A 10979-nucleotide genomic window follows, 5' to 3' on the forward strand; every position below is an offset into this window, starting at 1 on the left:
TCCTAAATAAAAAAAACGTTACAAAAAGCTTTACATTTTTCAACATTATGATTTTTTGATAATCTCATATATTTCATATGTATATTTTATTTATTTGTATTATTTATTACATTTCGGCAGAGCCTGTTTTTTAGAGTAGGTTTGTTCATGGCTACAAAAACAGACACCATACCAATGCACTCTATATGTACGACACACACAGACATAAACACACATACATGACACACACAGTGTGATGTCGGCTGTCTCCATGGAGACAGTGTCTTGCTGTCATGCTACACTTACCACAAATGGATTTTTAACCCCGTTGCTCCCGCGGGATATTTAAGAAAAGGCTCTAAAACTAATAATTATGAGACCTCCTCTCTGAGAGCCCATCTCTATTCATGGCTGCTTAGCCACTTAAGTCAGCAGTGATGGAGGGAGGCGATGGAGGACGCAGGCCGCTGTCTGTCACCCTGTATGCGGCCGCATCAGCTCATATGACCTGAGAGACTTCTGATAGTCTGCAGATCATATTATACATGCACAAGCACATATATAGACTTTTTTTTCCCTGTATATCACCAAACAGTGGCTGTTTCGGAAGATTTTGTAAAGACTTGGCTGTCTTTGAATGTCTTTGTAGGTTGGTTTTATTTTTAAAGTCGGCATGAAATGAAAATTCACCCATTCTATATTCTTAATGCATGTTATTGATAATTATTAATCCATACATGTTTTATTTAGAATTTTTTTTTTTTGTGACCTTGTAATCATAAAGTCGGCATGAAATGGAAATTGACCCTATGGTCGACCACCATGAATGTGGATCACAGCTGAGATCATTTGAGAGTTTAATGAGAAATATTTCAAGCTCATATTGAGATCTTAGACTTTAGTATGATAAATACTGAGGTCTGCAATCAACAAAAACACAATAATCCACAAGTAATCCACACCACTCCAGTCCATCAGTTAACATTTTATGATGTGAAAAGCTGCATATTTGTAAGAAACAAATCTATCACCAAGGTATTTTAACTTTAAACCATCACTTCTGGTTAAAATAGCATAGTCCATAATCTATAATAGTTCTTCCTCCAGTGAAAAAGTCCATCTCCTGTGGTCCTCTCTCGCCAAAATCCACTGACATATTTGTTTAGTAATGTTTTGGACCGTTTATGGTTGTAAATCATGCTTGATCTGTGCATATTTCTCCCCTGATTCAGGCGAAAGACTTTTTCAATGGAGAAAGCAATATTATGAATAGAGGACTCATTTGAATGATTAAAAATGTGTTAATGATGGATTTGTTTCTTACAAACATACAGCTTTTCATTTCATGAGACGTTAATTGATGGACTGGAGTGGTGTGGATTACTTGTGGATTATTGTCATGTTTTTATCAGCTGTTTGGACTCTCATTCTGACGGCACCCATTCACTGCAGAGGATCCACTGGTGAGCAAGTGATGTAATGTTACATTTCTCCAAATCTGTTCCCATGAAGAAACAAACTCATCTACATCTTGGATGGCCTGACGGTGAGCAAATTCTAATTGAATTTCCATTTTTGGATGAACTATTCCTATAAAGGGGTCATATGATGCTGCTAAAAAGAACATTATTTTGTGTATTTGGTGTAATGAAATCTGTTTATGCGGTTTAAGGTTCAAAAAACACATTATTTTCCACATACTGTACATTATTGTTTCTCCTCTATGCCCCGCCTTTCTGAAACGCGATGATTTTCACAAAGCTCATCGTTCTAAAAAAGCGAGGTGTGCTGTGATTGGCCAGCTATCCAGTGCATATGACCCCTTTAAGTGAACATTTCCATTTAGACTGATTGCTCGTTGCTTGGAGAAACACTTGAGACGTTAATGAGATCTCATTTATGCATTGGAAAGTATTGCTAGACTATTGAGATCGGTCACAGAACAAACACATGTTGACTTGTGCTTGTTTTCTAATGTTAAAGGTCAGAACTATGGCACATTTCACATATTTCTTTTTCAGTCTGTGATTCTTTGTTTCATCACGTCTTTCGTGATGTCTGTTTTTGCAGTATTCATTTAGCCGTCTTTCATATACGGCTTCTCTCTCTCAGTTTTCATCACTCTCTCCTCTGTGCTCACCTTCCTCTTTCACTATCTCTCTCTTTCCTCTTGCACCTCCCTTTTATCTGTCCTCGTTTCTAATCAGGCGTGAAAACAGTTTGAAAATATCATATTGTTGCAAATACTGCAATTGAATCCTAATGGTGTAGGGACATTAATAATGTATTGCGGGGCTGATTTCATTTGCCTTTATAATTAGGCCAGGTAATGAAGCACTGTAGGGGCCAAACCAATTCACTGTCGAGACAAGAGCGAGAGGAGGGGTGTCGAGGATGCTGGGATACGGCACGGGGTCTCTCCATTTGTGGGTTTTAGATTGGTAACAGTTTCAACCTCTCTTTTGGAGCGACGCTGTAATTAGATTAGTCTCACATGCTCTTTAGCACATTAGGAGCGCAAAAACGCACGCATCTCAGAGCAATAGTTGGAGGAAAAACGAGAGACAGTGAGAAAAAGAGGCCGTTCGTGTCGCATGGATCAGATGCAAAATGGTAACATGCTTAGAAATAGTGTTGGGAAAGCTAGTTTGAAGTAGTTAAAGGGATAGTTCACCCAAAAATGAAAATTTGTTGTTTACTGCTTACCCCCAGGGCATCCAAGATGTAGGTGACTTTGTTTCTTCAGTAGAACACAAACGAAGATTTTTAACTCAAACCGTTGCAGTCTGTCAATCATATAATGGAAGTGAATGGGAATCACGGCTTTGAGTCAAAAAACATACTCAAACAAAACCAAATTAAGCCCTGCGGCTCGTGACGATACATTGATGTGTAAAGACACGAAACGATCGGTCTGTGCAAGAAACTGAACAGTATTTATATCGTTTATAACCTCTGATGCACTGCAATGTCTGAACTGTCCTGAGCGCGTTCTCAACAGCCAGCGCATGACGCGTCTTCTTCTTCTTCTTGCTTTACGGCGGATCGCGGACTTATAAGTGCATTACCGCCACCTATCTCTCAAATAGACCATTGACACTCTATCTACAATCTCAATTAGGAGTGTCAATGGTCCATTTGAGAGATTGGACATTCGGACATTGCGGTGAATCAGAGGTAAAAAAACGATATAAATACTGTTCAATTTCGTGTCTTTACACATCAATGTATGGTCACAAGCCGCAGGGTTTAATTTGGTTTTGTTTGTGTATGTTTTTTTGACTCTCAAAGCCGTGATTCCCATTCACTTCCATTATATGACTGACAGACTGCAACGGTTTGAGTTAAAAATCTTCGTTTGTGTTCTACTGAAGAAACAAAGTCACCTACATCTTGGATGCCCTGGGGGTAAGCAGATATACATCAAATTTTCATTTTTGGGTGAACTATCCCTTTTAAGTTGCACTCACATAGTTATCTATACTAACTAGTCAGAGGCAGGTGATATTAGTGGGAGCGATGTTTTCAGGGACAGTTCGGATAACTGATTCAGTAATTCATTGTTTTTTCGATCCAGGGTTATTATAGTTAACTAAAACTAAACGTAAAACCATTCAAAACATTGTCATTACTTGAAATAACATTCATTTAAATAAAACAAAATATAGACAACATTTAATTTGAGCTAGTTGCAAAGGTAACATTTATTTGAATTTAGTTTAACTTGTACTAAAATAACTAAAACTGAAATAAAAATGAAATACAGTATATTAAAAATAAGAAAACAGAAAATATAAAAATAAAATCTGATTCCAAATATTAATAAACTATATTAGTATATCAATTAAATTAAAATGGTTCATAAATAAATAAATATTTAGTAAATTATTGTTTGGCTGTTATGTAAATTAGTTCTAGTTTTAACTTGTCATTAATTTGTATTAATGTAAATGTATCTGTTCAATTCAAATAAGTGTTATTTCGTATTATTTATATACTATTACAATATTATAAAATATTAGTTTAAGTTTTAGTAATTGTGCGGTGTACTTTTGTAATTTGCCAAGCTAACATTTCTGATTTTCATTTTTAAGTTTCAATAAAAAATTTTAATTCAATGTTAATTCATGTTTTTCATCTAATATTTATACTGTATTTTTAGCTTAATTTCAATTAACAAAAATCATTTTTAATAGTTTTACTTTAGGTTTATTTTAACACTGATTTAAAGGTACACTGGGATTCTCTCTAGTGACATCTGCAGTTAAATTATACAATTGCTTTTTAAAATAGTAGTTAATTACTGAGATAATGTGAGTTTCTCATGTGTTCAGTGTGACAGTTTAAAAAAGATTTTGTCCTTTTAAATAATTGCACTGCTTTTATTAGTAGCTTTGGGGTTTGACTGTTGTTTAACTACTTTAAATAATGGGTAGTTTTAAAGTAGCTTCCCCAACTCCCCAAATCATATCATATGATATGCATACGCTCGTTTTCTAACTAGCAAAGCTGGTAAAATCGCCTTCCATAGATGGTCTTTTCACGTCGAGGTCACAGCTTGCATTGAGGCCCTGACACAAATGAAATGTCCTTTAGTGTGCGCACAGTACACAAACCCGCAGCCTCGTCTGTTTGTTCGTATACTATCCCCGCGTGTCCACGTGTGTGCTTGTCTATGCATGGCCAGCTGTGGGAACGAGAACACCTGCCCGTCTGTGTGTGTTTGCGTAGCTCTTGTTCGGTACCTGCCTCAGTCCATATGTGCTTTGTTCTAACAGAGGTGACATCATCGGCCCAGATTCCCAGAATACCGTGGCTGCTGTTGCCGTAGCAACCGGCGAGGCAGCTCCTACTTCATTGCGCGAGTCACCATTACTTTGCCCCGCGAGCTTCTCCTGATGGCCAGACATCGCAGCTGCTATACACACTTAATTACCATGACAGGCACGATAGATATCCGCACACCTCATCTGTGCGGAAAGTCCTGCGTCTGTCCTCGCCGTCACTCCGTTCGTCATTGATGTACATCACTTTCGTCAAACACTATGAGACACTTTACAGAAAGACGTCAATTATTGACATACATTATATGTGTAACGTTGCAGAGACGAGATGAGGCAAACAGAAGTGAAGATCTATGTGCAGGAGTTTAATAAGAATTCAGGAACCAACAAGTAATCCAATATGGGTAAAACAAGGAACTCAGACAAGGGCAGGGAGCAACCATCACAGATATACAACAACTGACAAAGAATAACTGAAACACTGGGCTATTTATACACAGAGACGCAAACAGGATAACAAGGAAACAAGACACGCCTGGGAAAGGAATCAAGACGACCAATAAAACAATAGGACTACAAGTTGACTACAAATGGCACTCTAGACAGGAAGTAACACAAAAGTCCAAACACAAGACAGGGGAACATGAACCAGATCATGACAATATGCATGAATATGTTGAATAAAATATAAAACTCAGTATTTTTAAAGATCAAAATTATATTAGTTTATTTTTAACATGAAAATACATTAAGAAATATTCTTTCTTTCCTGGATAAAATATTAAAGTCTGTATTTTTAAAGATAGAAATCAAATTTGTTTATTTTTAAGATGAAAATTTGAGAAATATTTGTTTCTTTATTTCTTTATTTATTTTTTTAATCAAAATGTTTCTTGTGAATACTGTTTTAATTGGTGATCAATTTATAGATTTTTCCAGAGTCCTCAATATCACTTTCCATTCTGTTAGTTGTTTGTAATATCCCTTTAAATTACAAAAGCCAGTTCCGAATGACATCATATTTTAGGAAGTGACATCATTTTGGAGGGAAATCAACAGCACATGTTAGCAATGTTGTTTTATTTATTGCAATTTTGTAAATAAGTCAAATTAAAATACATATTTTAATTTACTTAAATTTTAGATACTTGCTATTTATATGTATTTATGTATATATATAAATGTATGTAATTTATAATAAATGTAATTTATAATAAATAAATGTAATAAATATTTATTTATGTCATATTTATAAAAATATTTTAATATTTAATATTTTCAATACAAATACATATTTTTGCTAAATGTATTTTGTACTTTATTTCATGTTTTATTTTTTGTTTCATATTTTATAGACATTTAAGTTTTATAATAAATATATTTAATACAGATTTTAAAAATGTCATTTTAAATTTTTTTTATTGATTTATAATAAATATTGTTAGTAAAATTTTAAAATAATGTAATTAATAAATATAAAGAAATTAAAAGTGTATATACATATACCCTTTATTTTTAAAATATATTTTGTACTGATTTCATATATTTTATTGTTAGACATTTTTAATTTTATAATATATTTAATAAAATTAACAAAATCATGTATTTGTATATATATTTTCCATTTTTATTAATTTATAATAAATATACTTAATAAAATGTTTAAATAATGTAATTCATAATATAATATATAAAATGTGTCAGAGCTTAATCCAAGCATATTTCTAAAAGTCCAAACAATTTTATTATGATTTTATTTTTTCCAAGTTCATAAGGCACTGCATAACAGGTATGACCTGACTGTCCTTGTCAATATAATGGCATGTGAATCATCAAGATAGTTGCAGTAGCGGTAGTGTTAGCATTGTATGATTCCATATCATACGATATATAGTGTTTGATGTGTTATATTTGTTTGTCCAGCCACCCGTTTCTATCCACAATACAGAATGAGCTGTTTGAATGCAGCGCTTGTCATGTTTGACCACAGTATCGAGCTCTCGCGGCTCAGCTTGTAATAACAACAGCGCTAGTCGTGGCACGCCGGCTTTTTAAATCCATCTGAATGCAATAGTGTGTGAAATAGTGGTTAAATTATTTTATTGCGTCTTATTTCTCAAGGTCGTTTAGGCCAGCCTCTCTGTCACAATTGGTTTGAGAGCCATTTCTTGGCTGATTAATGCGATTGTCTCATTTAAACTGGTGCAGGCAGCACAATGACTACCAAAAGACTACATCTCCTCTGGCTCGCTGCCCCGCCACTGTTTTCAATGGATATTGTAATACCATATTTAATATGGTTGACGAGACACTGTTGAGAAGAATAAACAAGGACTGTGTCAGATCTAGACCTGAACGTGATGAGAACATGCAGTTGTCTTGTATATCTGTCAGGCATCGTGGGTTTCAACAATGTAAATGCAATTGATTCAGTAGTACAGTATGTAGTATTCAGTATTTTTCAGTGTTTTACATTTTTATCCAGGTTCCTCTGGTGTTATTAATGATATTTGCTTAGGCATATGTCTGTTCTGTATGAACACACACACACACACACACACACACACACACACACACACACATACACACACACACACACACACAGAGAACTTCACATGAAACACTTTTTCAACAAGTCAACATTTATCCTTTTACGTTTAACTGTTATAGCACAAATAAAAAAATATAAAAATAAAAATCCCCTCTCTACATTAGTAGAAGAGAAAAACAATAATTTCCCACAATAGCACAGAGCCTCATTCTTACACCATTTCATTTCAAATGTGATTGTCATCCATGGTACTAAAAAATGAAAATCAATGAGTATTCTGGATTTTACTGTGGCTAAAAACAAGAGTATTAATATCTTGATCTGAACCCAGTTCTATCTTGTTTTTTCTACTCGTATAGATTGCTAACTTTGCTTGACCTATAATAAAATTTAAACACTGACAAACAAACCTCTTTCTTCTAACATATTTAAAACCAATCATAAATATGTCTATAGAAAAAGATTTGTTAAAAGAGAGAGAGAGAGAATTTAATAACATATATAATATATGTTCTATAATAATATACAATATATTTCATAATATAATATAAAACATTTTTTACTAAAATATATTTTAAAAATCATACTATAATTTTTGTTTGATTAAATATATTTAATATTTTTGTATAATTTTTTATAGTTTTTTTGTATTAAAAAAATACCCCCAAACAAATTACAAATATACAAAAAAATATATAAAATAAAAAGTTGTGTATGTATGTACAGTGAATGTTTCATCAATTCAACTACTTGATACGTTTTAAATCATTTGACTCGAGAGTCATTTGTTAGTGAATTTTGATGCACATTTGCGTAGACATAAAGTGAATGTACATAAAAGTAAAAGATTAGTCTGTTACAATCACAAACTGTAGCTGCTTTTTAATAAAGTTCTGCAACATGCTATTATGATAATAGCTACATTTGTTTTTGCTGCGCTTAGCACTAAAGTAATAACTATTTTCAATGTGACACAACCCATTAATGTGGCTATAATCGTACCATCACTACAGTTACAGCTCTATTCATTACCATTGAATGCATTTAGATGGTTTCGTCCATATCTGTTCTGCTAGTGTTAGCTGTGCTCATCAGTGTATGTTGCTGTACTTGTAGCTGTCAGTCTGAAGGTAAAGAGCTGCGAGGAAGCCCAGGCCTGTTTGATTACATGCGTTTAAAGGGTGTTGTGAGGAAAGGCTCGCGCTGCGTAAGACAGCAGTGAGAGGCGTGAGAGACGGGGAAAAGATGTGCACTTTCCATCCAATGTGTCAGCAGTATGTTTGAAATGCATTAGCGCTAATAGCTGTGCCATTAGAGGAGAGAGGAGAGGAGAGGAGAGGCGCTCTGTGCTGAGAGAGACACTGCTGTCTTCCAGGCCATTTGCCATAATCATCGTTCTCTAATCAATCAAGCCTTTCATCAGAAAACAAGAAGCTTGCGGTTCTTCTTTTGACATTGCATTCATGGAATTTTCCCTCTGCATATGTTAAGATGTATTCTGACTTTAGGTTTATGTTTGGGGATATGAATTCACTCGGATGTGGTCTGTTAAATCAGGAATTTGATTACAATATGTACTGTATTGTGTGACACAGAATTATGTTTTTAAAGATTTGTAGGAACTTGCAGTGAAATCATTATTAGCTTAGCAACAAGAAGTATAAAAAAGTACAACTAGGTTTTTGTGTTTTTTAATTAAATGTACAAAACGTGCTGCTATGGTGTTGCCATGATATTTTCTTAGTTATGTGACGCTATGTGGTTGCTAAGGTGTTTTGAGTAGTTTGAATTTGTTGCTATGCAGTTGCTAAGTTGTTATGAGTAGTTTAGATATCATTTTGTGGTTGCTAAGGTGTTCTAAATAGTGTAGGTGCCACTATGTGGTTGCTATTGTAGTTGCTGTGGTGTTCTGAGTAGATTAAACGTGTTACTTTGCAATTGCTACAGTGTTCTGAGTAGTTTTAAGTATGTTCCTGTGCAGTTGCTATGGTGTTCGGAGTACTTTAGGTGTCACTATGTGGTTGCTAGGTGGTTGCTATGGTTTTGAGTAGTTTAGGTATCGCTATGTGGTTACTAAGGTGGTTTGGGTACTTTGAATGTGTTGCTATGCAGTTGCTAAGGTGCGCTGAGTAGTTTTCAGTATGTTACTGTGCAGTTGCTATGGTTGCTATAGATGCCTGAGGGAAACACTTCTCACTCTTCATTTTGTGACTCTCTTTCCTCTGGAGGGTCAGTAACACGGGTTGTGCGTTCCATTATCTCTCCCGTGGATATGCCTCATGCCTCCAGAAGCTCAACCTGCAGCTATAAAGACTTACAAAGAGTTCACAGGCTCCTACAGCCCTCGACATCATCATTTTACACCTGGCAGCAGATGCATTTCTTAGAAATCCGGCTCTTTGAAAAGGTGCCTTAAACATTTACTTATCATCAAGTTTTTCCAAACCTGTAGGGTTTCTTTCTTCTGTTGAGCACAAGAGATATTTTGAAGAATGTTGGTAACCAAACAGGTGACGGTAGCCATTGACTTTCATACTATGAAAAAAAAATACTATGGAAGTAAATGGCTACTAACTGTTTGGTCACTCACTGAGTTGAACTAGAGAATCAAATCAGTGTGATTCATGAACAAATCATTCAAATCAATTGATTCATTGGAAAGATTTGACTTAGAAGTATGATTTGTTCATGTTCGGACCTGGCTAGGTCTCTCGTTTCGATCTGTTCCTCAAGCAAAACTCTTTTACGGATTCGAAGGACTTTATTTGGACTATTTTATGGTGCTTTCATGTCCATTTTGAAAGCCTCAGTCCCCAGTTGTAATTGCAACAATCTTCATGTGTTTCACTGAAAGTTATATAGGTTTGGAACAACAATTAATGACCAAATTTAAATTTCTGGCCGGACTACCCCTTGAAGTTAATAGAGACAATGTAAAAACTGTCTTTAAATTTAGAATGTGACGCATTTCTTGACGACTCATCTAATTCACTGAGTGCTTTTTTTTAAATAGGAGGGTGATTAAAAAACACGATTTAACATTGTGTTAAACCAGATTATCAAGCTGACAGAAATAAAATAAATAGCATAATAAAATAATAAGAAAATGCGACAGCAAGAGCAAATTCGCAGCCACACACACTATACGCTCAAAGACGTGAAAATGGAAGAGGTCCAGAATGGAGATTGTTCTTATACATCTCTACTTTTAGCTTGATTAAAGGTCTTAAAGATGGCCCTCTAAAGCCGGTAATGTATTCAATGGCTAATGGACCCCAAAGCACTTAGAGGGGCCAGGGAGAGAGAGCAGTTTCGTTCCACTTTGAAGAGCCAATTATCTCAAACACTGTTTTTATTGTGGCAGAACTGCGCTGCAGGGCAAAGCTGGCACCAACTGTAGTACCGATCCGAACCACTTTCACTTCCCCCCTTAAAAAAGGGGGGGGCAGTCATGGCTTAATGGTTAGAGAGTTAGACTTGTAACCCAAAGGTCGCGGGTTCGAGTCTCAGTAGCAGCAGGGATTGAAGGTGGGGGAGTGAATAACCATCGCTCTCTTCCACCCTCAATACCACGACTGAGGTGCACTTGAGCAAGGCACTGAACCCCCAACTGCTCTCCTGGCGCCGCAGCAAAAATGGCTGCCCACTGCTCCGTGTGTGTGTGT

The 10979-nt window shown here is 35.4% G+C and overlaps 1 protein-coding gene across 4 annotated transcripts in view; it reads left to right on the forward strand.

Annotated features, from left to right (window-relative positions):
• The window catches only part of LOC107696459 (voltage-dependent calcium channel subunit alpha-2/delta-2-like), a 214030-nt gene that overhangs the window by 94795 nt on the left and 108256 nt on the right, over positions 1 to 10979 (forward strand). The window lies entirely within an intron of this gene.

This window comes from Sinocyclocheilus anshuiensis, unplaced genomic scaffold (assembly GCF_001515605.1).
Source record: "Sinocyclocheilus anshuiensis isolate Anshui unplaced genomic scaffold, SAMN03320099.WGS_v1.1 scaffold522, whole genome shotgun sequence".
Classification (NCBI taxonomy): Eukaryota; Metazoa; Chordata; class Actinopteri; order Cypriniformes; family Cyprinidae; genus Sinocyclocheilus; species Sinocyclocheilus anshuiensis.